Source organism: Artemia sp. Qi Xiang Cuo, chromosome 7, assembly GCF_049724085.1.
Source record: "Artemia sp. Qi Xiang Cuo chromosome 7, ASM4972408v1, whole genome shotgun sequence".
Classification (NCBI taxonomy): domain Eukaryota; kingdom Metazoa; phylum Arthropoda; class Branchiopoda; order Anostraca; family Artemiidae; genus Artemia; species Artemia sp. Qi Xiang Cuo.
Genome location: NC_142800.1, coordinates 64,711,912 through 64,736,011, shown reverse-complemented (window position 1 = coordinate 64,736,011; position 24,100 = coordinate 64,711,912). Strand labels below are relative to the sequence as shown.

General features: G+C 35.2%; 1 protein-coding gene across 4 annotated transcripts in view; it reads left to right on the top strand.

Moving 5' to 3' along the window:
- Positions 1–7,295: 7,295 nt before the first annotated feature.
- The window catches only part of mbt (serine/threonine-protein kinase PAK mbt), a 95,076-nt gene continuing 78,271 nt past the window's right edge, over positions 7,296–24,100 (top strand). For all 4 annotated transcript variants that reach the window (XM_089091659.1, XM_089091658.1, XM_089091657.1 and 1 more), the window contains exon 1: positions 7,296–7,805. The gene's annotated coding sequence lies outside the window, so the exon portion shown is untranslated. The remainder of the gene's footprint in view (positions 7,806–24,100) is intronic.

Sequence of the window (24,100 nt, the reverse complement as noted above, 5' to 3'; positions counted from 1 at the left end):
TCGAAAATCAGCCAAATATTGTAAGGCGCGTAACTTTTGATGGGTAAGATTAAACTTAATGAAACTTATATATTTGAAATCAGAATAAAAATCTGATTCTTTTGATGTATCTATTGGTATCAAAATTCCGTTTTTTAGAGTTTTGGTTACCATTGAGCCGGGTCGCTCCTTACATACAGTTCGTTACCACGAACTGTTTGATCTAAGGATTTTATTTTTGTCAATGACATCTGAAAAGACCAGAAAAAATTGAGATTCCTAAACTAATCTAATTCCATATAAATAATCGACAATGCTGGCCGGGCAGGTACCTGATATGAACCTCCCAGAGAGTTTATAAAATAATTTATATATTTTATATCTCTAGGGAACCTCCTTACTAGTGTTGCCACGTTAAATGACGCACACTTTAAAAGGCATTTTCAGCAGTTTCAAAATATCAAATATCTAGAGGACAATGAAAAAATGTCTGAAGCAATGATAAAACGAAAAACAAATGTAGCTAGAACATTTACGAAAACGGCAGTTATAAAGAGTCAAAAACAAAATTGAAGAACAAAGAATTATGTGGTTAAAAGATAAGTGATAGCAAGAATTGCAACAGCTCAGAAACAAAAGTGAAGAACAAAAAAATATGCGGTTACAAGAAATGCGACAACGAGGACTAGAACGAATCAAAAATGAAAACGAAAAACAAAGAAATATACGCGGCTTAGATGATATATAACAGCGAGAACAAATAAATATGCAGTTATAAAATGAGCGTTAGCGAGAATTACAAACAACGGCGGGAATTAGAACGTGTCGATAATAAATGTGAAGAACAAAGAATTGTTGGGTTAGCAGACAAGTGATAGTGAGTATCAGAATGTGTCAAATAAAAAATTGAAGAATAAAGAATTGTGCTGTTAAGTGACAGCAAAATTCAGAACGAATCAAAAATGACTGTGAAGAAGAAACAAATATTACGTTAGAAGAAAAACACTATCACAATCTTCAAAACCAACAAACTGTTTCACAAAACCCACTAAAACCTATAAAGATGCCGCAAACTACACAAGTGTTAATTACAAGTCATTAACACACTTCAAAGTTGCGTGTATTCACTGTAGAGTCCTCCATTTTCCCGCAGCAAAAGTTGCCAACGAAGGTGATTTATTTGGAGGTTACTGCCTGCTTGGTCAGATTGCATTGTCACCTCCACAATTTCCAAATGAAAGGGTTTGGCCTGTTATAGGACATCCCTTGCCCTATAAAAACTTTCACAAACAAATACGAAACTTGAAATCATTCAATGCTCTCATCAGAGTAAGACACATTCAAGACCACTGTTTAAATTAATGTGAAAATATTATTTCAAGGATAGTTGGATATATGTCAAGTCTATTAGTTCATAATGGGACGGAAAAGGAAAAACCCTAGACAAGAAGGCGTGAGTACATTAAACACCTCAGAGGATAGCTCTAGCTCGAAACAAGAATTATCAGACTTTAAGCAAATTCTCGAAGTCGTAAAAGAAAATGATGATAAGCTACCCAATATCAACAATCAATTAGGAAGTCTTATGACAAGGGTCGACAATCTGGAAAAAGACCATTCGCTACTTAAAAATAAGTTGAATAACACTGAACTGAAAATTGGAAAGAATGAAAATGATACGTCTTGTCTCAAATTGCAAGTAAAACATGTACGGATGAAGTAATGAATTTAATAAGAAAAAATGAAGATTGTATGGGTCGGATTGCGAGAATCTGACCCATACAATCAGCCATACAAGCAGCCGAGCGAACACTACGATGGTTCGGACACCTACTTTGAATGCCTCCACACATACCTGCAAAAACGATCCATGACTTCGACCCTGTCAAAGCCGGTTGGAAGCGACCTCGCGGCCGACCGAAGAAACGATGGTCTGACAGCCTTTCCAAGTTCCTGACGATGGCAAATATCAGGTTGAGCGATGTGCAAACGCTTGCCATGGACCGAAGTGGATGGAGGAGGCAGACGTCACTCTCTACGCCGAGCAGCGCCCGGCAGGAGACATAAGTCAAGATTGTGAGAATTAAAGCCGCTAAAGAGCTGGGCATACGTAGCTGATTTCGGGAACCGATTTCAGCATCAGTGGACAAACGATAGCGGTAAGAAAAATTGGTTAAAAAAAAATTATTGCGCAAGATTTTCCAAACAAAAAATCATGGACACAAATAGTCAACTGGAGCTTATTAATAGTTGCATGATTGATCTCAGCTTAATTCTCAGTTTAGTTCTCAGCTCAGTAGCAGGATGTTTCACCCCAGACATCTCTGGCTGACTGTTTATTTGTATCCCCTATTTTTTTGTGATGATCATGATTAAAATTGGCGCTGATTTTGTAAAACGGCGCCGAAAACTAAAAGGTTTTTCAAGCTCAAATCGACACTGATTTCTTTTAAAATCTGCACTGATTTGGAAATCAGTTCCCGAAATCAGCTACGTGTGCCCAGTCCTTAAGTTAAAAAATAATTTTATTATATGGAATGCTGTGTGCGAGGACAATGATAACGCTAAAGTTTTATTCACAGAAGTAGTTTGCCGTGGATAAGAAATGCCGGATGTAAATTTCACGATCACACACTACGATAGAAATCGTAAATTTTTGAAGGTGACTGAATAAAAAAGATGATAAGTTAGCGATGATAAAAAATGCTAGTAAGTTTAAGGATAAGACATTCCATGGAAACAATTCGAACTTATTTATTAGTGACGATGTTCCAGCCGAAATCCGTAAAATACGAAAGCTGTTATTGGTGAAGTGTGATAAATTAAGAAAAGTTCACGGATATGATGCAAGGATATCCAAGGGAATTCAAGCATATTTGTTTGTGAAAAGACCTGACGGTTCGAATACAAAATACTCATTTAATGATTATATACCAGAGATCGACGACTTTTCGAGTGTCCGAGGAGAAGCACATCAAAGTTTACAAGTGGATGATTCTGTGGCATAAAATTACTACGTGTTGGAGCGCTCTGTTGTCATTATTTAATTCATATAAGTATGTAATGTTTAATCTTGTTTTACGTAGCCTGTTTGTTTGCATTTACTTATTGTTTGTACGCCTTCTGCTAAATTCTGATTTATTTTTCTTTGTTTACTTTTTTTTATTATTTAGACCCGCACAGAGGTCTTTCGGATTGGCAGTATTGAATGAAATCAACTTGGAATGAAGACATCTTTCTTTTCCTTTCAAAGTTGTTCCTATTTGTGTTACCTTTTTTTTCTTTTGTTTATTTGCTGGGATGGTGGGGCGTAGTATGGTTTTCCTTGACGTGGTGGTAATATTTGATAATGGATCGAGGAAATGGTGGAATTCCATCATCAAGGTGAAATGAATTTGAGCGTGATTCTCTTTTGTCTCTTTCAGTTTTCCAAAATATTGTAGCTAATGATAATGAAGATAATTGCAATGTATTTGATATCCCAAAAAATCAAAATTTGTTTTTGAATGATTTGGCAAAGAATAATGTTAATACAGGGAGGATGTCATTTTGGAATTGTTGGGGCAGGAGGACTGCACAAGATACGATTAAAACTGTTTATCGACATCTAATAGGGATATTTTAGGCCTATGTGAAACTTTTTTAGACGAATTGTCAATTGAAAGTATTCATGTTGAAGATTAGCAATTTTTCCTTTCGGTAGAAGTAGACATAAGCAAGATGGTCTTGGTGTTTTGGTTAAAAATTGCATTCCAGCTCATGCAAGGCTAGATGTTTTGCAAATGAATATTAAAATGCCTTTTGAATCTTGTGTTATTGAGTTTTTTTTTCAGATAATCAGAATCTGCTTATCGCAGTTATTTATCGTACTCCTTCAGCTAGTCAGGTAGAATTTATAAATCATTTTGAAATTTTGTTGGATAAATTAGTTGGTCTTAATACTCCTTATATAGTTATGGGAGATTTTAATGTTGATTTAATGAGCCTTGCATCTGCTAACCAGAATAGAATGGATAGTAACACTGTGCACCCTGTATGTTTTACGCCATTCAGGATATCTGATAAGTCATTTTCACTAATTGATAATATTTTTTCACCTTACATCGCCGTTAATACATATGTCATTCCTGATGATTCATCTGATCACTGCATAATTGTGGCTGATTTTCCGCCTTAGTTCTCGTTTAATAAAAAAATTCAAACAAAGCGTCGAGACTTTTCGCATAAAAATTTGTTAAATTTATCAAAAGGGTTTGGTGACGTTGAATGGAGTCTAGTAAATAATGGAAATAATCCAAATCAATCCTTAGATAAGTTTTATGGTATATTGACTGAAAAACTTGATCAATTTGATCCGTACAGAATCCCATTTAGAAAGAGAAGTGCTCCAAGAAAGCCTTGGGTAAATGAGTCCCTTTTGAGGTTGATTAATGAAAAAACTCCTCATATAAAACCAAATGCAGTATCCTACAGAAATAAACATAAGTTTTAAAAATTATAAAAACCTGTTGGTAAGGAGAAAGCGAAAGAGTTTAATATGAAGATTCATTTCATAGTTCTGATTCTCCCAGTAAACTTGGAGTTTGATCAAGGATAAAATTGGACGAAATAAACAGTTGTCGCACCCCAAGGTATTATATGACATAAACAGTGAAGAAGTTAGAGGACCGCAAGCTGTTGTTATTATGTTTAGTGATTATTTTATTGACATTGGACAATCTATCGTTTCTGTAGTTATAAATTTTTCTTCTCGCAGGATGCATAAGCATTATTTTCCTCCCTCTGAAGGTACGAGCATATTTCTGATCCCAGTTATTGTTGCAGTATTCCACAATGTTATTAAAAATATAAAAAGTGGTAATTCAGTGGAATATAATGGAATATCAACAAAGTTGTTAAAAAATATTGCTAAAGTAATTTTTGAAGCACTTATTCATACTTTTAATTGGTTTGTCGGTTCAAGTATGTTTCTTAGATGATTGAAATTTGTCAGGGTATTTCTGATACATAAAAAAGTGATAAATCTGATGTAAATAATTTTCTTACCATTGCAAATTTATCACCTTTATCTAAGCTGTCTGAGAAAATTTTAAAAGAAAGGATTTCTAATTATTTCGATAAGATAATTTTTTTTTTACCAAATACCATTTTGGATTTAGTGCAAGCCATCCGACACAACAAGTACTTGCAGCTCTTTTGTTAGAATTAAATGATTGTTTAGATAGTGATTTCCATGTGGCTACTATTTTCTACCTTGTTAAGAAAGCATTTGATGCATTAAACCATGAAATTCTTTCTGACAAAATGAAAAATGCAGGCATAATAGGGATAAAACTAGACTTAAGAAAATCATACCTGTGTGGACGTAGTATTGCGTTACATGTCGATGGAAAACTGTCTAATTAAAAAAAACATTAGTTATATTGGTGTCCCTCAAGGTTCAGTATTAGGCCCGCTCATATTTTTGATTTATATTAATGATCTTACGCAAAGTTTGCAGGAGAATATTAGTCTTGCTTTTCTATCTGTTGATGACACAGCTATATCTGTTAAAGCGACTAATTCAATTACATTAATTGAAAATTTGATTGTAACTTTTACTTCACTTAATCTATGCTTTGCTTCTAATAATCTAGACCAAATTTTACTAAAACTGAATTTATGGTTTTTGGTCGTTTAAAACGCGCCACTAAATCGATTTCTCTTCAGGTGCTTCAAGTTGATGAGAATGAAAATTGTAGGGTTCAGTCATGTCGTTATTTACGAGTTTTTCTTGATCCGTTGGTGTCTTTTCGTAATCACATTGATCATTTAAGGGTTAAACTTGCTCAAAATATTTTTCATAGTACCGTGTGAAAAATATTTTTCCATTTTCCATACTAAAAATAATTTACCACTCTTTAATTGCTTCGTACTTGAATTACTGCTCAGTTATTCTCAATACCTTTTGGACGCATTTAAAATAATTACAGGTACTACAAAATAGGGCAGTAAGAATACTTGGAAATTTTTTACATCGACTATCGAAACTTGAAAGACATCTGAAACGAAAACCATGTTCTTTTTCCTAAAATTTCCGGATTTAAAACGTATACGTGATATAAATATTTCCTTATGGCCTTTTTAAATTCAAAATCCTAAAAATCATTTCTGTAATAAATCTCTGTTGATTTTGCCCCCTCGTTCGGTTCGTCGGTGGGAGGGATTATACCAAATTCTTTTTGTAAGATGTAAAAGATCAAGGTTTTCACTTAGGTACCTAATGTCATTCATTGCGTATAAATACAAGCTAAATGATAAAACTCAGATTTATCAATCCCAGAAATCTCAGCTGTATTTAAAGAAGAAATTATTAAAGATTGTTTTTTAATGTTGGTTTTACCTTTAATGATGGAATTTTTAAAATTTTCGATATTTTTGTTTGTGTCTTTTGCTTTGTATCCACGGTGGGACGAGCTTTCATGCCCTTCTTGTCCGGCATTTCTTTCCTTCCCAGCATTTATTTTCTCCCTTCTTTTCTTTTTTTTCTTGTTTCCTAAGTTTTTGTTGTTATTGTTTTTTTTTGTTAATTAAGTTAATTTTGCTATCATAATTATTATTATAACGAGATGTTTTGTTTTGTACATACAGGATTTTAAAATGGCATATAAGCAATATCATAGGCAGTACCACTTCATAATAGCTAAGAATATCGTTGAAACTTTTAAAGGAACCAATTCGATTCAAAATTAAAAGTTCTAGTGCCCTTTTTAAGAGTAGAAAAGATTTGAGGGGAAGCAGCCCTTCTCCCAAGCCCATTTATTTTCCAAACACATCCAGTCAAATTTTGAGACAGCCATTCGTTCAGCATAGTAGAACCTTCCAGCAACAATGTGTCTAGGGATATAAAGCATATCAGCCCTTGCAACTGAAAAATTGGCCCATTATGCTTAAAAGTTGATGCTTTACAACTAAATCGAAAGACATTGCGTGTATGGTTGCCAATGAAACAACTCGGCAATATATCGAGAGTGACTGGGGGTAATAAGTTAATTTTTTTGGGCTATTAATATTACTACTTCTGCTCTTACAATTTAAATAAATAAGAAGAGTGTAAGTGTACCCCCATGCCTTCTCAAGACGAAACCATAATTATTAATTTTATTGAAAACGAAATGCATTTTAAATGTTTTCACTTTTTTTACTTCAATGAGTAAAATTTTTTTAAAACTTTAAGAAATAAATATGAGTATTTGTAAATTAAACTGACAATCCACGGTCATTTGTTTTCAGAAAATGCAAATTATTTTCTGGTCTTGAGAAGGCATGTGGCTTATAATTCCTAGTCATTTTAAATTTCGTTCTTTTGTGATTGAGTCGGCTATATAATGTAATTTCTGTTCGTTTTGAGTTCCATTTATTTATTTATAGACTCGTAGTAGTTAACCCTTGGAAGATTGCTTGACTTTATTTCTGCTCATTTTCGGCTTAAGAGCTCTTTTCTTTTATTTGAAATATCAATCAGGAGAAAAAGCACCAAAAAATTGATTGGTTTAAAAAAAAAAATGAATTTTTTGTTTAAACAGTAACAATCTAGGCGTATTATAAGTATCAAAAACCAACGCAAATACTTCTCTATTTCGACTGGAAGTGCACCCTTAAGAAACCGCTTTATATTGTAAGGCAATACTGCTTTCATACTTCATTTTCATTGCTAAACAGTAAATAAACAATCTGAGGAGAAAGCAAATGGTCAATGAAGGCAAAAGCCAAGCGTATTTTCTCTACAGTGAAGATTCTACGCCTTCGTAATTAGAGAGTGGCCTATGTATCAATAGAAATACAAGGTTTGCGCATAAATCTCTTATTTGTGCTTTTCATTTCGCTAATTATATAGTCTACAAGATTCCATAACAACTGACATATGGACAAGGTGAACACCTCTTGATTCTCTTTCCAAATATAAAAATCAATTCACTTGCAAATGTGTCCCCTCCCGCTAGCAATCCCATAGATAGCCCAAGGAATATAAAAAATACCAGGATAGATTGATTGGACTTAGTTAACACATTGTGAATTGTTACAGGTGTTTAGGTTTCAAGGAAGTTTAGACAGTGAGAAATCATGGAATATGCTTCCTGCTCATGCAGGGCCAGATTGACTAGGTGCAGGGCCTGATTGGAATGTTTTTTTTGTGACTTTTTTTTACATATTAAACATTTTTGTAAAGTTTGAATTCAGTAGCCTAGGCTATATATAGGCCTATAGAAGAGCCCAAAAAAAAATATCAAATGATGTTTTGACTCTCATCCTAGCTAAATTATATGGCCCACTGCCAAGTATCAGAGAAACAAGACTTGACAAACCAACTGACAGCCATCTAGAGAGTGCCATAACAGGGATGTTTCCCTAGAGGCACTGAGGATTAGCAATTAGCTCCAGAAGCAATTATTGAATTATGAAAGAGCATAAAAAAGGCATCATATGATGTTTTCACTTTCATCTTAGCTAAATTATAAGGCCCACTAGAAATTTACAGGATCTGTTAGGGTAAGACACCTAGTAGTCGGCCACCTGCCTATTCTCGGACAGAATGTAACTAACAGGGAACCTACCTCTAGGCTAATGTGCTTAGAAAGTTTTTATGCACAGCTGGTTTCCCTGGTCACTAAGCAGTCCATACAGATATCTAATACAAATTTAATACAAACAAACAATTTAATACAAACAAACAAGGTAGGTTCCCTGTTAGTTACATTCTGTCCAAGAATAGGCAGGTGGCCGACTACTGGGTGTCTTACCCTATATTATAATTCCTAATAAGAAAAGAATTTTGGGACCAAAGTAGGAGATGAAGCAGAAATTTTGCATACTTAAAGAAAACAGATTGAAGTTTATGCTTATCACACTTAGGAAAAATTCTCTAAAAAGGACTTGAATACAAAAATGGGGGAGTATGATTGCATTATAAAGGCAAGCTAAAACTTATCTGTTGAACCTCAACTTATTTGAAACAACTTATTTGGAAGGCCAAGGTAAGTAATGAACTGGACTGGCTTAATGCTTGTAATTCCAAGAGCAATCATAAAACCATCAGGAATTGATTCTAATTAAAAAACAAGATTTCCAACTTTTCTGCATTAAACTCTAATCCAAGCTGCTTATAATCCTTCTGGAGGATGTGAAAGTTTTCCTCTATACCCAAAACAGTGCAACTCAAATTAAATATATCATCTGCACATGATATTAACACAACATTAATACATCACAGGACATGGGTTGTTTTACATCTCTCTTGCCCTTGGATTATTGTATTATCAAAAGCAGTAGGTGAAGTTATAGCATTTGTCAAGCCCCTTTTTTAACTAGGACAACAGGCTTATTTTTATTTCAAGATTTGGATGCTGATGCAGGAGCTTAATTTTGGCTTTCAGATTTACATACATATCATTTAAAGGAAGAAGGGTTCCATTCAATACAGGAGAAAGCCTATGGCTTTCTCCTGTACTGAATAAAATAAATAAGGGTTCCTTTTTTTTACACCATGCTTTCCCATATATATCACCTCATCATGAACCAAAGAGTTGAAGGCATGTTGAACATTGTACACTGTAAGAGCCAAACTTTCTCAAGTTTTTTTGGCATCAACAAGAATAGATGCTATGGGAGACAATGCATGGCAAAAACCCAGATGTGGCTGGAATCCAATCTGTGAGCCTGGACTATAATGCTTATTTTGGACCTTTCAGTGCTGGGACCTATTTTGGACCAGGCCCCAGTACTCAGCACATGGCAGGCTTCTATATATGGATTCTCATTGTTGCTTGTCTTCTAACCGATAATTTGAGCCTTTTTTTGATGTCATGATGTCACCTCTTCTTGATGTCATGACATCACCTCAGGTTCATTACAACCACCCTGGGAAAAATATGAATTTTTCCTTAAAGTTCTGACCTATTTAGACTGTTCTTCTGACCTGAAATGCTCTAATTCTCATTTTTACATATCTTCTAACAACCCGTTTCTTTGATCTTTATTTTAATTTTTGACTTGCTCAGATTCTTGGTGTTGCTTGTCTTCTAACCATGTGTGTCTTTGCTCTTCATTTTCATTTTTGCCATGTTTTGATACTTGGTGTTGCATATCTTCTAACTGTATTTGTCTTTCTTCGTTTTGGATTTTGATTACTTCAGACAATTTAGCAATGCCTCTTGCTTTAGCTGCCTGTATTGGTCTTGTCTCATTTGATGATCCAGGTTGTTGATTTGCACCCATTGTGAATTCAATTTGTTTGGGCTGTTGGTCTTATCATGTTTGATAGTTCAGACGGTTCCAACAAATCATCATTTGTAATAATTGCAAATTTTTGTTTTTTGGGCCTTCCTACTGACATTATATAACTGGTTGTATTCAAACCTGTAAGCTTTATCACGTAGCCAGTTGATTTTATCTAACAAAAAAACTAATTTTAAAATTTTGGTTGTTTCAAGTTTGAATAACTTGAATAAGGCCAAAGGCCTCAACTGAGTTCTGTTGATTTTGAATTGAAAATCACTCTTCTTGGTTATTCAAAAAAAAAATTTAAGAGAGTCACAAAAAAATTATTGCTCAGGCACCATAAATATTTTTGCAGTTTACATAATAGCTTTAGCTATTTAGTTCCTGAACTTATCAGAACAAAACAAAAATATCAGAACAAAAATATAAGAATACAAGGCAGCATCATTCAGCCACGGGGGGGGGGAGCTGACACACCCTGCAACCCTTATGGATGCCCATGCAAGGTGTCTTTTTCAATTTTGACCTATGATGTATTTTGACTAATTTACGACATTTGATGTTTACGACACACAATCATGCATCTTTTATATAGTTTGAAATCTCCAAAAGTTTTGTTAACTTAAGTTCCTTAACTGAACTTAAAAATTTTTCAACTTTTTTTGTCTTAAAAAGTAATTGCATATACTTACAACAAAAGAAATTCATTAATGATGTTTTTGGAATATGAAATGAAAATGCTATATGTATGCTGCTTGGGATTTTGTTTTTCTTTTAGTATAACAACATTTGTAGACATTTTTTTTTGAACTTAGAAATTTTTTCAAGGAATATGAAATGAAAATAGTATGACATGGTGCTCTGCATCAACTTATCCTAAAATTTGTCCTGTAGGCAGTATAATTACCCTCTATACTAGCTCTACTTACTCTAGGCATTATGACATTACTTAAAACAGCTTTTGTAAATAGACTAATTACACTTAATATTTTATATCATTCTGCTGTCTTGTCAAAGATATTTGATTATTGAAGCCAGTAATGATTTCTAATAAAAGTAAAAAAGTAAAGTAAAGAATGCAGCACTAAGCCCTTAAGGTCTGAACTGGCAGTGCTGATCTCTGTCTCAAGGCCCTTCAGCCAGGAAGTGCAGTGGGGGGATGGGGGCCAGCCATCCTGTGCTTTTGCAATGATTTCTAATATTGATTGTCTACTAAGCTGCAAACTTTTTTTTTTAAGGTTTTGAATTGTTGTAATCCCTTGCTAAAATATATACAAATATTTTTGCAATTACCAGTTTTTTCTCTTTAAGCAATTTAATATCTTTTCATACTAGTCTTATCAAAGGTATTTGATTATTTAAGCAAGTTGAATTTCTAACAACAATTTCTACAAAGCTTCAAACATTTGGTTTTCTTTTTTAAGGTTTTTGAATTGTTGTAATCCCTTGTTAAAATATGTACAAATGTTTTTCCAATTACCAGTTTTTGCTCTTAATGCAATTTAATGTCTTTTCATACTACTGTCTTATCAAAGATATTTGATTATTCAAGCAAGTCCAATTTCTAACAATAATTTATACTAAGCTTCAAACTTTTGGTTTTCTTTTTAAGGGTTTTGTGACTGTTGTGATCCCTTGTTAAAATGTATTCAAATGTCATTGTGATTATCATTTTTGATTTTTAAGATCTTTTATGTAAACTTCTCCATGCATGAAAATCTTCAATTTTTCCACATAAGCATGACAACATCATTGCAATACTGATGTATATAAAAACAACATCACTGATAAAATATTTTTTTCCAAAATTAAGGTTCTCAAGCTTCTGAACTATCTTGATCGTTTTTTTTAGGCTAGAATTCCCAGGATGCCAAATTTCCCCATATATATATATATATATATATATATATATATATATATATATATATATATATATATATATATATATATATATATATATATATATATATATATATATATATATATATATATATATATATATATATATATATATATATATATATATATATATATATATTTATATTTATATATATACTTAGAGAACAATGGCTTTGCTGCCAGGAACATGGCAGGTTTCTATACATTGATTCTCATTGTCACTTTTTTCTTGTATCTGAGGCTGTTGCCCCAGTGAAGCAATAGATTTATTTACATCATCCATGACTTCTTGCATTTTTGTGTAACCTTTGGTATAGTTGTTTACATCTTGCAATATTTCTTCCAAGAGATTCACTAGATTATGAGAGATCTCATAGTTTAAATGATGTGCAAGGCATTCTTGGGGTCTAAAAGCTGCATCAGGGTTTAAAAAGTACCTTTGGCCATATGAAGGTGGCTGAAAATCAAATTGAGGGGTCTTTGATGGATGTGGTGCTAGATTGATTTTGTGATAAGCTATATTGAAGCTGAAAACATTATGACTATTGATGGTTTGATCATTGCTCTTGTTGAATGAAGCTAAAGTAAAACATGAGTTCAAAGTTTGCATTTGTTTGTGGAGGTCTTTAGAGAGCAAGTGGCATCCTATAACAAGCCAAATCAATTAATTTGCAAACTGTTGAGGTGGCAATACAATTCAATCCAACAAGAAGCAATCAAACAGTTTGTGGTAACAAACTTTAAGTAAGGGGCAAACCAGCTCAAAAGTAACCAAAATCTAAAAAGTGGAATTTTGATACCAATAGATACATCAAAAGAATCAAATTTTTATGTTGGTTTCAAATATATAAGTTTCATCAAGTTTAGTCTTTCACTAAACGTTAAAAGCCTGGGAAAATTTGATTGGATTTGTTTGGGGAAATGGTGGGTATGAGAGGAGCATTAGTCACTCTCCAATCACTTTCAACTATTAAAAAAGGCACTGTTCCTCTGACTTCCCAATTAATTGAGCTCTTTTGAAGTTTCTAAGACACCGTTTTCAATTAAGACCTTGTATGCTCCCAAAGTATAACTTACAACCCTTGCCCTAAGGGCTGTGGGGGGGTTGTCATCCTCAAAGACCTAATTTCCAGAACTTAAAACTAAGTTGAACAAAATGGCTATCTCAAAATTTTGATTGGATGTGTTTGGGGAAAAGTTGGGCATGAGAGGGGGGTTAGTTGCCCTCCAATCACTTTCAACTATTAAAAATTGAATTTCCAATTGAATGGGCATTTTTTGAAGTTTCTACAACAACACTTTCTATAAAAACCTTATATGCCCCCAGGGTATAACTTACAACCCTTGCCCTGAGGGGTAGTGTCCTCCTCAAAAACATATTTTTTATCTAGAAATCAACTATGCTGAACAAAATGGCTATCTCAAAATTTTGATTGAATGTGTTTGGGGAAATGGTGGGTATGGAAGGGGTGTTAGTTGCCTCCCAATCACTTTTGAATATTAAACAGGGCACAAGCGACTTCAATTTCCAATGGAATGAGCCCTTTTCAAAGCTACTACGACAACTCCTTTGATACAAAGTGCCCTGGTCTAAGACCAAGAAAAAAAATAATACATTGTGCCAATATCGTTCTTTACTTAGGCAGCACCAGCACTATTTAAAAAAAAAATCAGAAATTGAATAAAAAAAATAAGTTTTTTCAAGTGAAAGTAAGGAGAAACTTAAGAGGAACAGAAATTATTATGTATATGAGGGGGTTTGCCCCCTTGTCAATACTTTGCTCTTCCTGCTAAAGTTTTTTTTTGTACTTTCAAGAACTATTTATTCTAATTAAATGACCTTTGTGATTCAGAGGTCATTCTTAAAGAATTGGAATAAAATTCAAACTTTAGCATAAAGAGGTGAGGTATTGACGAGGGGGCGAACCCCCTCATATACGTAATAATTTCTGTTCGTTTTAAATTTTAATGCTGCTCCTTACTTTCAGTTGAAAAAACTTGTTTTTTATTTAATGTCTAAATAAATCACCTTTGTTGACCACTTTTTTTTGTAAGAAAGAAGAGGACACTGTAGTAAATACATACAATGTTGAAGGGTTGTTTGTTTGTCCTGGGTTTTGCACTGAAGTTTGTTGGTGTCAAAGATTGTGATGGTGTTGTTAAACTAATGTAATATTTCTTTTTTCCTCACTTTCATTTTGGACTTGTTTTGAATCTTGCTTAAACTCATCTTCTAACAGCAGAATTCTTTGTTCTCCACTTTCATTTCTGATGCATTCTGATACTTACTTTTGTGTGTCTTCTAACCATAAAATTCTTTATTCTTCACTTTCATTTTTGACATGTTCTGATTCTCCTGTCACTTATCTTTTAACCACATATTTCTTTACTGTTTCATTTTTGATTCTCTTTCATTTTGATTCATTCTGATCCTTGTTGTCACTTTTCTTGTAACCATTGTTTTTTTTTGTTCTTCACTTTTATTTTTGCCTTGTTCTACTTCTTGCTTCTGCTTATCTTTTAACCTCATATTTCTTTGTTACTCAATTTTGTTTATCATTACTTTAGCCAACCATATATATCTTTGTTATTTACTTTAGTTTTTGACTCATTGTAATTGTCATTATACAAGCTATATAACCACATATTTTTTGTTCTTCATTTTAATTTATCATTACTTTGAATATTTTTTCAATGTCCTTTCCCTTAGCTGCTTGGATTGGTCTTGTCACATTTGATGGTATAGGTTGTTCATTTTCATCCATTGTGAATTTACATTTCTCAGATGTCCTCTAGATCTTGTCTCATTTGGTGGTCTAGTTTATCCATTTTGAGCAATTGTTAAAATACATTTCTGTCCTCTAGGTGTTATGAAACTACTGAAAATGCCTTTTGTAAACAGACTTGTCATATTTGGTATTTTATACTCAGCTATTTTTCTTTCATATTTTTACATACATCATAGATTCTAAAAACAATACAACCATTCCCAAAGCAGAAATGATGTATTTGTGCTTTTGAAATTTGCTCATAAACATGGAGTTACTCATATGAATTTTTTTCCAAAACGAAGGCTCTTAATATATTTTCTCAAATTTGTGACCTGTGTAGATTGATTTTTTAGGCCAAAAAATCCCAAAATGCCATTTTGCTTAAAAATATGGATCTGTTTTTAAGAAAAAAATTTGAACACACATGCATAAATAAATAAGTAAATAACTATTATTTCTTGTTTACAAAATACAAAAACATTTATTGAATGTAAATTTTTATCACTGAATATGAATATATGAATTTACATATTTCTAAGTTTTGTTCTGTAAATTCTTCTAAAACTGTCTGAAAATCTAATTTCTTTGTGCCTTCACTTTCAATCAGCATAACTGCTGAACTATTGAATCTATTCCTGATTCATTGTTGATATCAGATAGTTTTTTCAAGTTAGTTTTAGCCAGGAAAAATGACCCTTCTCAAGGAGAAACGCTTACAGGAATTATTAAGAATATTTAACAGTTTTGGAAAAATAGTGCTTATTTTGATACCAGAGCAGGTCCCTTTCAAATGCAGGGCCTAATTGGACCCAGTTGCCTCAATTGGCCTTTATCCAGCCCTCTGCCCATGTTGTTTCAACAAATAATGTTATAGTTATTAAAACAGCTTTGGTTAAAACCTCCTTTTATGAAAGGCATTGTATAGAACCAGAATATTATGTTTTAGGCTATTTTGTGCCCCTTAAGGGGTTTTCCATGAATTTGTTTCCTTATACACTGTAAAATTTTTCTTTGTTTCTGTAATATGTTAAGTCTATAGAATTTATTTATAATTCTTTCTATTATATGAATAACAAAAGGTAATTTAAACAAAACTAAACGTATCAAATTACTTTGACTCTTAAAAAGTGCACTATAACTTTCAATTTAAAATCAAATGAGACCCATCTGAATTTAATACAGCCAGCCATTCCATAAAAACCTTATTTGCACCAAGGGCATAACTTAAAGCCTTTGCCCCAGGGCTCTTGGGGGCTGTGCCAACCCTGGAAGCATTGTCATATGTTCTTTGGTCTATTTTAAACACAATTGCCATCACACAGTTTCAATCAGATGCATTTGGTGAAAAGAGGGATAGTCTGGGGGTGGGGTGCTGCTTGACTTCCATCACTACTGACTCTTAAAAGGGAACCAGAACTTGAAATTTCAACCAAATGAGCCACTTCTAAAGCTTATACAACCATTCTTTTCATAAGAATCTTAAATGCCCCAGGGGCATAACTTACAACCCTCACCTTCAGGCTCTGGTGGCTTATATCCACCTCAAAAGCCTTGTTATATGATATTTGGACTATTTTGAATGAAAGGACCATCTCAAAACATATATTGGATACATCTCAGGAAAACATGAAGTGTGTTTGGGGGGGGGGGGGGGCGTTGCTGTGCTCGGATCACTTTGACTCTTAAAAAGGGCACTAGAACTTATGAATACCAATCCAATGAGTCCCCTCCAAAACGTATACGACCACCCTTTTTATAAGAACCTTATATGCCCCAAGGGTAGAACTTACAAGCCTTTCCCTGAGAGCTGTATCTGTGGGGGGCGGGGGGAGTTGTCTTTCTCACAGACATAATTTCCCAAACCTTCAACTAGGATGAACAAAATTGTTATCTCCAAATTTTCATTGGAGGTGTTAAGGGAAATGATGAACATGGAGTGGGGGGACTGGTTGCTCTCAAATCACTTTGACTCTTAAAAAGAGCACTATGACTTCCAATTTCAAATCAAATAAGCCCCATCTGAGGTTTATGTGGCCACACATTCCATAAAAACCTTATATGCCCTCATAAAATAACTTACAACCCTGTCTCCAGGGTGCTGGGGGGTTGTGTCATCCCTAGAGACATTATTATATTTTCTTTGGACTATTTTGAAAAATATTGCTATCATAACTTCAATCAGATACATTTGGTGAAAGGAGGGGCTGTAGGGGAGGAGGGGGGGGGTAAATGCCCTCCATCACTTTTGATGCTAAAAAAAGATCTAGAATTTCCAATTTTCAGCCAAATGAGTCTCTTCTAAAGTTAAACAAACATCCTTCCACAAAAACCTTAAACACCCCCTGGGCATAATTTACAACCCTTGCCTCTAATCTCTGGGGTTTGTTTGAACCCCAAAAGCCTTGTTATATGATATTTAGACTATTTTGAATAGAAGGGCTATTTCAAAATTTCTATTAGATGCATTTTGGGACAATGCGACGTGTGTGTGTGTGTGTGTGTGTGTGAGTATGGAGGGGGGGGGGGTAGCTGCCCTTCAATGACTTTGACTCTTAAAGAGAGCAATAGAGCGTCTGATTACTAATCCAGTGAGGCCCCTCCGAAGTTTATGTTATTCTCAAAGAAATAATTTCAAGACCTTTCAAATACCTTGAACAAAATAGCTATCTCAAAATTGTGATTGGAAGGGTTTGGAGCAATGATGGGCATGGGGGGGGGGGTCATTTGCCTTCTGATCACTTTTGACTAATAAAAAAAGGCACTAGTCCTCTCAATTTCCAATAGAATGAGCCCTTTTTGAAACTTCTATGACAACACTTTCTATAAAACCTTATATGCCCCAAGGGCATAACTTACAACCCTTTTCCCAGGGGCTATGGGGAGAAAAAAAGGCACTAGTCCTCTCAATTTCCAATTGAATGAGCCCTATTTGAAGCTTCTATGACGACACATTCTATAAAAACCTTATATGCCCCAAGGGCATAACTTACAACCCTTTTCCCCGGGGCTATGGGGAGGGGGGGGTGTCATCCTCAAAGACATAATTTCCAGATCCTTCAACTACATTCAACAAAATGGTCATATCGAAATGTTGATTGGAAGTGTCTGGGGAAATGATGGGTGTGGAGGTGGGGGGGGGGGCGGGGGTGTTTCTCCCTCCAAATACTTTCGACTATTAAAAAGGACAATAGCCCTCTCAATTTCCAATCAAATGAGCCCTTTTTGAAGTTTCTGCAACAACGCTTTCTATAAAAACCTTATATGCCCCCCCCCCCAGGGCATAACTTACCATCGTAGCCCTGAGGGCTGTGGAGGGGGTTTGGTCATGCTCAAAGATATTATTTCCGGACCCTTGAATTACGTTCAACAAAATGGCTATACTAAAATATTGATCGGAAATGTTTGTTGAAATGATGGATGTGGGGGGCATTCGCCCTCTAATCACTTTTGACTATTAATAAAGGCAATAGCCCTCTCAATTCCCAGTTGAATGAGCCCTTTTTGAAGTTTCTACGACAATGCTTTCTATAAAAAATCCGACATGCCGCCAGGGCATAACTTCCACCCTTGGCCCTGGGGGTTGGGGGGGGGGGGGTTGTCATTCTCAAAGACATAATTTTCGGAACTTTCAACTACGTTGAACAAAATGGCTATCTCAAAATTTTAATTGGGGGTGTTTGGGGAAAAGGTGGGCCTGAGAGGGGGTTTAGTTGTCATCCAATCACTTTCAACTACTAAAAAGGGCACTAGCTGCTTCAATTTCGAATCGAATGAGCCCTTTTTGAACTTTCTACGACAGCCCTTTCTATAAAAACCATATATGCCCCCAGGGTATTACTTACAACCCTTGCCCTGAGGGTTGGGGGGGGCTGTCATCCTCAAAGACATAATTTTGGACCTTTCAACTATGTTGAACAAAATGGCTATCCCGAATCTTTGATTGTATTTGTTTGGGGAAAGGGTGGGGGTGGGAGGGGGATTAGTTGCCCTCCAATTACTTTTGACTATTAAAAAGGGCACTAGCCCTTTCAATTTTCAATCGACTGAGCCCTCTTTGAAGTTTCTATAACAACTCTTTCTACATAAACCTTAAATGCCTTCAGGGCATAACTTACAACCCCTGCCCTGAGCGCTGGGGGGGGGGGGGTCATCTTCAAAGACATAATTTCCGGACCTTTCAACTATGTTTAACAAAATGGCCATCTCAAAATTTTGATTGGATGTGTTTGGAGAAATGGTGGGCGTGGAAAGGGTGTTAGTTGCCCTCCAATCACTTTCTACTATTAAAAAGGGCACAAGCCCTTCCAATTTCCAATCAAATGAGCCCTTTTAGAATTTTCTACAACAAATCTTCCGATACAAAGTGTCCTGGTCTAAACAAACCAAAAAATGAAGAATACATTCTGCCAACATTGTTTTTTACTTAGGCAGCGGCTATTGTGCTGCCTATGAAAAGGGTACCAGAACTTTTAATTTTGAATTGAATTAGCTCCTTTAAAAGTTTCAATGATATTTCTAGCTATTATAGAGTGGTGCTGCCCATGATATTGCTTATATGCCCTTTTGACAACCTGTATACATACAGTTTTTGTTTAATTAAAACTCCTCCTAAACGTTCCCTAAAAGTTTCACCTTAATACACTTAGCGTCATTAATTACAGTAACTGTTGTGGTAGCATTAAAAGTATACACATAGTTCCTTTTGGCTAGTTCAAAATCCCCACAACTTACTGTTAAAGGTCTTACTTAGAAATGTAATTTGTTCTTCAGATATTGCTTTGTCACCTTTTGGAAAGTCCACATGCTCATATTTTGTCCTGATTTAGTTCAGTATTCACCTAAATATTCCTTAAAAGCTTTACCTTAATACCCTTAGCATGCGCAGTAGCAATTGTTGTAGCAGCATTAGTAGGTTTATGCAGATAGCATATTTGTTTTTTTTCAAAATCCCCTTCAACACACGCTGAAAGTTTCAGTTTAATACTATCAACCTCTCCTGAAGTATTTCTGATACGTCCGCTTGACAACCTATGTGGGCATAGTGTGTTTCGAATTAGTTTCATACAGTTTCTATATATCCCAAATTTTTAGCCTTAATATCCTTAGTTTGAATAGCAGTAGTACTAGCAGCAGTAGTAGTAGTAGCAGTAGAATTAATTGTTGTAGCCCATAATAAGCCTTAATAAGTAGGTTTATCACTAAATATGCTTACTTCGAAAATATGTGTTTGTTTTGCATAGAAACCTTCTATGTTGATGCAGCATGGTTCTTGTCAATTGCTTACCTCAAATAAGGATTTCTATCATTGTTATGCTCTATAATGACTTCTGCTGGTTGCTTGTCATGGCCTGGTTGAGGATTTGGCCGCCTCCAAGATGTACTGAAACTTCTGATGTAGCCCACTATCTGTCTATGTTGCACTTGAAAATGTTTGTTGACTCAGCAGATACAGTGAATGTCCTCCAGTCATCTGGTACAAGGGATGAGTAAGAAGAGCAGAAAGGCTGTTTTTCTAATACAATTTTGTGGGCTAAAATCATATACCCTCTTCTTCTTCTTCTTCTATTTAACAGCAGGCGGGCTTTTCAGTAAAAACTCTCGTTTTCTTCTGTAAGTATGTGTTTGTAATTGTATGTGAATCATGCATTTTTTATTTTATTTTTTCCAACTGCATTAAAAGTTGGAAGCTCTATTCTAATCCAGTCTGACATGTCTCACAGCATGAGGTTAAATTTTGGTTGCAATAATCTAAATGACTTTTGTTATATACAGTAACACACATCTTATTCAAAAGCAATGACGTTCATGTATTTAAGGTCCTTAATACTCAAGAAGATCTCTCTAGTTTTAGCTAAAAACTCAATTTTCATTTGCAGAAGTTGAGGAAGGCCCCCCCCCCCAGTGAAAGCATTGCTGCTTACCCACATCCCCCGTGTAAGATATCCTTTTATGTGCTTCAGGCTGATAATATTAATCGATTTCGAAATGCTTTCAAGTTTTTCTCTTTCTTGTAAATAATATATCCAGATTCTGAAAAAGGCTGTAACGGTTAGGGATTTAATTCAGCGTCTTGCTTGGACAAATATGTATTCATCCAAACTGTGAGGATCAAACCCCTTCTGTTTTACAACGCTTTAAAGTTTTTTTTTATTAAATAATTTTTTACATTTCTTGTTCAAATTTTAGTATTTTTTCCCTGGAATAATGCATATTATTTTGCATTAGAAAAAGTGCTTTAAGTGTATAAATTTGCAAAAAAATTGCCGTGTCACTATTTTATATAAACATTGTCTGATTGACGGACCATGTTTGCATTAGTTCTTTTTTTCTTGGGGGAGGGGGTGGGGGGGTGGGATAAGGAGGGTGGAGGGGCAAAATGTAGAAAAACTAAAAAAAAGGGAAATAATATGAAAATAAGAAGACTACTGAGATTTTGTTGGTGGAGACGTGCCCTCAGATATCCCCCATCCCACTCTGTACTTGTCAGAGGATGATTATCACCATTGTCAATGGTTTGTTATTGGTGCTCAAGGCCATATCAATGGGGGGGGGGAGGTAGGGGACTTAACCCCCCTCGATATGTTTGTCCGACTCGTAAAAACATAACAAAATTAATATAACCAAGTTTTTGATGTTTTCTTACACCAAAATTTACAATTTTTTTTTTAAATTCACTCGAAGAAAAATTCTTCTGTACCCCCCCCCCCAAAAAAAAAAAAAAAAATCCTGGATACGAACCTGCTGGTCCCACTAATTTTATGTTATAAAATTGGTCCCACTAATTTTATGTTATAAAAAAAAAAAAAAATACAGTTGGATTTTTCAGTAGGCTACTGTTCTATTAACCGGGCTCTTTATATCTCAAACACGAGCGTGTTGAAAAACACGTTTTTCAACAGGATGATACAAGACACAGCTGTAGAGAAATATAATGTATAGCGTGGTTTTAATTGCGTATACGATATTTAAAGTGTTTTTTTTTGGGGGGGGGGGGTTTAGGGGGGGGAGGTACCTAGGTTAGGTTAGGTTACGTATTTAATATATGCTATGCTTGGCACCCTCCCCCCTAATGTGCAAATATATAGCCCAAATTTGTTTCTAAACTATTATATAGTCATACTATTTTATTTTTATTTCATTAGCATTAACCAAACTAGCACTATATAAAACAGTCCGGTTAATAGAACAGTACCGATTTTTCTTGTAACGTCTTTTTTGTAACATGACGCCTTTTTATTGTCGTGGTTAAATGAGCGTCTCTGGTATCCGTCACTGACCTTGACTGCTATGTAATTTTAGAGCGCATTCCTTGTTTACTGGGTCTGAATTTTGGAGAAAAGAGAATGTTTAAAATTTTTGAAAAGAGATGGGAGTGAAGTTTGATTATCAGTCTTTCGATTAGATTTTTAGTTAAGCATGAAAGCCGGCTCACAAAGAAAAAGAGAAATTACTGCCCTACACTTCCAATTTTTGAAAAAAAAAATGTTCTAATGTATTATTTCACTGAAGAAAAAAACATCTTTTTTTTTTTTTTTTTTTTTTTTTTTTTTGCGGTACTGGTATCGGTTCTCTCTCTCGTCAGTTACTCAAACTCTTTCATACTCTCATTAAAGTTTTACAAGACAAGAGAGAAGTTTTTTGTCTGGATAAACATAATCCCCAAGATTCTTAAACAATTTATTTTGTCCCCCCCCCCATTTTCGTCAATGGACGCCACTGAACTTCTTCTTCACTTCTATAAAAGTGAATATTTTTGTAATTTCCTCTATTAAAAAAAAAGCGGCACTGGTGCATTATATGGGCCCACCGCTATAGATTATAACAAGAATACTAGTAACGAAACCGATCAAACGAACACTATGCAAAAGACCGATGCAGATAAATGATTATAGAGACCCGATTTCTCAAGGAGTTATAATACTGAAATGATTGTTTTTTGGAGTTTAGGGGGGGGGGAAGGTACCTAGGTTAGATTAAGTTACGTATTTAATATGTGCTATGCTTTACCCCCCCCTCCCCTAATGTGCAAATATATAGCCCAAATTTGTTTCTAAACTATTATATATTCATCCTATTTTATTTAATTAGCATTAACCAAACTTGACTTCTTCGCGGTGCCCATATAATGCACCAGTACCAAAAAAGCTTTATGAGTCTACTGCTCTTTAGGGGCCTCCCCAAGGCCATTCAGCGTGTCCCCGGGTGGCAATAGGGGAACGCCCTACAGATATGTAGGGTACCTCCATAGGAGGCGTGGACCAGGGGGGAACTTTCTCCGTCGAGGTCCATAATAGAAACTGGGGCACCCTCGCCCAGGGCCATAATAGAAACTGGGGTACCCTCGCCCAGGGCCATAAATACAAGTGGAGGAGGAAGAAGGCCTTTCAAATGTACACTCAACAGGGCCCACCGGCGTGTCCACACGTCCCTTGAGCTACAAACCTTCTCCCAGTAACAGGTTAAATTGCATTGCAACGCAGAACACCATCGCGGGAGGATCCTCTGTAGGAGGACAACTGTGACAGGGCGGAAGATCCAGATCTATGGACAACGGCCTCTTCAAAGGGCTGTGTCGACCCTTTCGGAGTGCCTGCGAGACTGGGGACCTTGCGGTCATACTCTATTCCCACTTGAGGAGTGGCGCCCCTTGAGGAAATTATAGCCTAGTAAACGACGCAGCATTCGTACGAGATTCTGATTAATGGATAATTCTTCGGGGCTTGGTGGGTTTTGACAGGTGTTTTCGGGCTGAAAAACCACTTCCTAGCATTATTATCTACTATGGGTTGCCTCCCCGTTGTAGCATAATATTTGAAGGCGTGAATATATAATGAGTAGGAGGTTATAGGCTTGAGACTTTCTGTGCAGGATTTCGGCTCTTGTTGATAGAAGAGCATCGACAAGTGCTGAAAATCATGTTGTGACCAAGATGGGCCCAGGATTGCACAAAGCCTCCATTCATACTGGAGGTCCCAGGGACTTCTTGCTGTCCGGTTCTAAGCCGGCATAAGCACTTCGATGTAGACTTGAGAAGATATGTTGATCCCTGTCCTGCACTAGTATTCGGGATCATTGCTTTTCCTGAGGCCAAAATAATTTTTATGATTTAAAGAACATGAAAATTGGAACTTGGAATGCTACGACGTTAAAAAATGAATATCGTATCGATATTTTGTCTGACGATTTCAGACGAT